The 5565-nt window shown below is 32.2% G+C and overlaps 1 non-coding gene across 1 annotated transcript; it reads right to left on the bottom strand.

Annotated features, from left to right (window-relative positions):
* Window positions 1–4534: 4534 nt before the first annotated feature.
* Window positions 4535–4638, bottom strand: LOC123616319 (U6 spliceosomal RNA). Its single transcript, XR_006724306.1, has one exon. It is a non-coding gene; the product is annotated as a U6 spliceosomal RNA (small nuclear RNA).
* Window positions 4639–5565: the final 927 nt, after the last annotated feature.

Genomic DNA, 5565 nt, shown 5'->3' with positions numbered 1-5565 from the left:
CTTTAAGAATTGTGATACATGATAAATAATATTTAAAGGTTCAGTGACATAATTTCTCCTTCATGACTGACAGGCCTTCATCAAAGACTTACAGAAAAGCACTTTTTTTTTTTTTTTTTTTTGGTATTAGCATTTGCTTGCCCTAGTTGAAAGATGTGGAAACGTCAGGGCAAAGGGGTGCTTGAAATTGTTACCAAACTGAAAAGAGCATAAACAGAGGAAGATAAATAAATGAAGGTAACAGAACTACAAGTGGTTAACTGATTATTTGTAGAAATCTTGGAGAAATCACCATTCCTTTCACAGAGTGTAAAACAGATATTCTATCTTACCTAAATGTTAAGGGATAGGGTGATCCTAACTGATGACTGAGTTATAAATTTTGTGCCTTTTACACTTTTTTACCAATACTAAATTCACATTCAAGAATCTCTTAGTTAGTATATAAAAAAAAATAATTTCCCATCAACCTAAAAACATCCACCTAAAGAACTGCTCCTCTCAATTTTAAAATTTACTTTAAAAAAACAATGCAATCATTTATGATAATTACAAATAAGTGTCAATTTCACCATAACCTTACCAGTTCTGGGCTATATTGATGTTTTTATGCTCTGACAATCTATATGATGATGAGTGATATCCCATTAATATTTTAATTTGCATTTTACTTTTATTGAGTAATTTTACAATGTCTGAATTCAGGTACTTTTAATCAAATTATGTAAACTTTTCCTTTCACTATTCCAGTTTTCTCTTTCATTTTGCCATGTTCTGGGTATGTAATGATAAACTAAAAAGTTCTGTTCCCCAGTGTCACAGAGCTTATAATCTAACAGGCAAGACAGAAAATAATTAAGTAAAAAAACCATGGCATAAATCTATGATGGAGAACTAAGTGTGATTTGACAGAGGGGTGTGGGGAGAGTTTAGTAGAAGAGTCGCCTAACAAAGCTTGCAAAGTCAGCTTAAAAATGTCCTTTGCATATTCGAAGGGGCCAATATGACCTGATGTATATGTTGTCTCATGAAGAGACATTTCTGGAAGGAAAAAAGGGCAAAATTTACTTTATTTCACTACCAAAGTACTCTATGACTGGCTCCGTTTCTCATTTTGTTCTATATGGCCCTGTCTACTAAGTACCATACCAAGATGGTTACTTAGACCACACAGGTATGGGTATCCCCATTTACTACTAAAAGACAAATGAGGCACAGAGCGTTTAACTTGTTTGTGAAGGTCAAATCCCAACCTTGTTCAAAACCTTGGCCTTTGCCCTATTCAATACAGGACCTTTGAGATCATGTGGTGATTTCTTTTTACTTGGTGGTTGAGGATTGTCACTTGGCAGGCTAGGAATATCAAGTACCTGAAAATTTAACTAATTTGACTTAAAATATTGAAATATATTGTAACATAAAATTTATTATATTAAAAACATAGAGCTTGTTTTACTATCTTTTATTTGCATCTTTAAAGCTAGCAAAATGCACTCTCAAAAGTAAGAAAGCACCTATTTTTTGAGACTTTTGTCTCAATTTGGCAGAGTAAAGAGAGTGAGTTTTCCACTACTGAATCTCCACTTTGATCATTTCAAGGGCGAGAAGCAGAGAGAGAATAGGAGAATTGAAGAGAAAATGAGAAAGGATGAAGAAGGAAGCAGAACTATGAGGATAGAGACAGGAGAATAAAAGGTGATGAATAAGACTCCCTCAGAGAGGAAGGAGTAGGGGGAAACCATCTTTAAAAAAGATAAAAATGAGTGAGAACACGAGTCATCTTTCAACTATGAAGTGCTCAGTCTCAACTGTAATAATGTGTGGCAGAGGAAGATGGTATTATAATATTTAGTATATCTATCCAGTTCTCTTTTCCCTTATACTGCATGTCCCTTCCCAGAGATTTATTTCATTCAGTTGATTGTCACATACTCCATCCCTCCCTCTCCGCTCAACTGCTAATTTTTGTTACTTAATATTCATCAACAGATATAATCACTAAGTTGTACTTAAGCAATTGAGATAGGTACATATTCTGTGATTCTCTTATTCTGAAGTTTTCATTCATTTTATAATTTAGAGTTTTCTGAAAATAAAATAAAATTTAAAAGAATATTTTTTATTGGGGAAGCATAGGCAAATGAAAAGATGTCTAAAGGAACTAAAGGTTACATTTTCTAAGTGCATACTTTCATTTTCCTGTTTTATTGTTCAGATTTGAAATAGGATATATGTGTAATATCAGAGGAAATATATACATATTTCATAGGAATTACATATATTTAGATTCCAAAGCAAAAAGGTTCACATAATTTTATAATATAATTTAGTATACTTTCTTTTTATATTTGATCACAAGTCCATATTTTGTATCACTATAAAGGGATTCATATGCTAATTTATATTTTAATTCTTTTGCTACAAAAGAAAAATTAAATTGATTTTAACATATTACTTATTATTTTTGTTAAATACTTGTGAGACTACCTATTCATATGAATCTTAAATAAGTAATAGATTTAGAAGTGTACATTTTTCCTTTGAAATAAGTATAGTCATAAGTATAGTCATATGGGAATTCATGCAGCCAAAAAAAACCAAAACACTTTAAAGGATTACATTTGCAGGGTGTTCAGAAAATGTGTCCTCCAGAGAAAGCTTTCATTGGTGCTATAATAACTGTGTAAAGACATTCTGTGTGGCAAAAAGTAGTTCTCATTATATCTTAGAGACTGACAACTGACTTCAGCTGATGGCAGATGAGAACAAAGCACATACAAGAAAAACTGAACAGTATTACACCTTCCGTTTACTGATGCAGTTGGAAAAAAGATACTCCCTAGGAATAAAATGTTCAAAAGAGATCTAAGTGGGAGAGACTCTGTAATGATAAATGAAATTGTATGGTCTCTCCATGGCCCATAAAATTGGATTTTATTTTATTCTAATTGGTTTTTGATTTAAAATGCCTAGCACAAATAAAAATCTTAAAAGGAGAAGAAGCTTAAAAGAACAATTTCAGTATCTTTATTTTATGAATTTTGACCTTAGTAGTTCTCTATTGAACTATGTAACCATTTTATCATTATTGGATAATAGTATACTGAATCTCTGAAATAAACATATTGTAGGAAAATCATACAAATTTCTTGTTCACCTGAGTGGGCTTCAAATGAATGTTTACATAAGCTAACCCATTCATTTGTGCTTGATATAACTGCCAGAGAGCAAACATTTATGAACTATTCATCTTTGCCTTCTACATTTTCAGTTTCTTACAGTTAACTATAAATGAAACACAATTAATAATGTTTTAAAATGTGTAATCCTCCAGTTAACTTAAAAAATGACTATATGCACTTTACTAGATTCTGTAGATGCTACAAAATGACAAGACGCTCGAAGGATGTGTAATTGTGTATGACAAATGGCATGATTTGCCAGCCGAGGGAATTAAGGGTATGACGTTTCATCAGATGTTTTGTTCAATGTCAGGTATATAAAAATGGAATTAATTCAGATAAAGATGAAGAAGAAAAGAAGAATGTGAGGAACTCTAAATTACTTCACAAGACATATGATGGAAGGCAGCGTGGCATCTTAAAATCACAAACAGTGAGCTCACAAGGGAAGGAGGTATATGTCTTCAGTATTTGAAAGCCTGTCATAAGCAAGGGGATTAATGTCTGTTTTAGATAAAGTATTTCAAAAATAGATTTGTGTTTAAGTGCAGGCAGGGTTTTGTGCCAGAGGGATCCAAGTCTGTCTGCTGCCTAAGATAATGAGTACCCTGTCCCTATAGGTATTAAAGCATTGATTCAACATACATTGAAGATGAATGGTTTGGAAGAAATTTACCAGTCAAATAGGGAATATCTATTCAGTGCTATTGGAATTAATTTCACTTTTCTTTTTTACTCAATTTGAGCAACTTGATGGCCTAAACATATAATATTGGCATAAGTGTGCATGGGTGTATGTTTATAATCCAGCCACTGCATTGACTATAATGATTAGATCAATGAGTTACAACAGCAGTGTAAGCTTATTAAATGTATATGATAATGCAATATTATTTGAAGGTGAAATGTAATAAATTAAAAATGCATATTGTAACTCTAGAAAACTCACTGAAATTAAAACAAGAGAAATGAGCTAAAGAGCCAATAATTAACAAAATATAGAATATAAATGTACTCAAACAAAAACAAATGGCAAAGAAAAAAGGCGGGTACAAAGTCCAGATAAAAACAAATTGGAATCAAATAGCTAAATTTATAACAAGATTGGATATGTAGATGTTTATCTAAACATATCGGTAATCACAAAATATTCTACTGGGTTAAACATCCTAATTAAAAGGTAGAGATAATCAAACTTATGTAAAAGCAGAATTGTCATGTTGCCTACATGAAAACTATAGTGGATCTATTTTTATTTTTTTATTTTTTGTCAAAATTAATTTATTTTTCATTCATGGATATTTATTTTGAAATAAATACCTAAAATCACAGTGGGATCACTATCATCATCAAAAAATATGGAACGCTTCACGAATTTGTGTGTCATCCTTGCGCAGGGGCCATGCTAATCTCTGTATCATTCCAATTTTAGTATATGTGCTGTAGAAGCAAGCACTAGTGGATCTTTTTTAAAACCATATCTAGATTGATAGTAAATGTTTAAAAAGAAATGTTCTATGCAAATAGTAGTAAGATGTAGTGAGTATATCAGTATCAGAAAAATCAGTCTGAAGAAGGACTATTTCCTGTGTAGAAAGGAGTATTTAATAATACTGTCCATCAACAAGGTAGAACAGGCCTCAAGTATGTAGGTACCTAGTGCAAAGATTTCAAAATAAATAAAGCAATGCATGACAGACTTAAAGAAATGCAAATTCATCTAGCCATAATTGAGTAACAAGAGGCAGATTTACCCTTACATAACTAGAAACTGGACAAAATATGTGAAGCAATGATTTTGAGACATTGGACAACAGAAAGTACAGGACTCTGATCCTTGGTAACAGAATAAAAATTAGTGTTGCCTATGATTTTCCAGCTTGCTGCTCTTGCATAGTTTGCAGACTGGAGTGCAGAAAGGGGCAACCCCCTAAAAGATTGTGATCTTGTAGAAGTGAAGAGACTGAGATTGGAGTTTGGGAAGATATGGCTAGATAAAACTATAGCAACATCCTAGAGAGAAGGTAGGTCCAGACACACACACACACACACACACACACACACACACTCCATGCCAACCCTGATCAAAATCAGATTTTGAAAAATTAATAATAACTACTGCAACAGATATGTTAAAAGTAGCCAGAAGAAGGAGAAAAGGCACACTGCACACAAAGAAACAGCATGAAGAATACCACAGATTTCATATTGGAAACATGGAAATCAATATTCCAAGTATTCCTATATAAGTGTCTCTCACACATGTGATTTTTCCATGTACCTATCAATGTTGTTCAAATAGTTTATAGACTAACAAGTCCATTCATTTCAATGAGTCATGTATTTTTTGAAACAAAAATTCTTATTTGCAATGTTATTTAAA

Source organism: Camelus bactrianus, chromosome 4, assembly GCF_048773025.1.
Source record: "Camelus bactrianus isolate YW-2024 breed Bactrian camel chromosome 4, ASM4877302v1, whole genome shotgun sequence".
Taxonomy (NCBI): domain Eukaryota; kingdom Metazoa; phylum Chordata; class Mammalia; order Artiodactyla; family Camelidae; genus Camelus; species Camelus bactrianus.
This window is presented reverse-complemented; position numbering and strand designations above follow the sequence as displayed.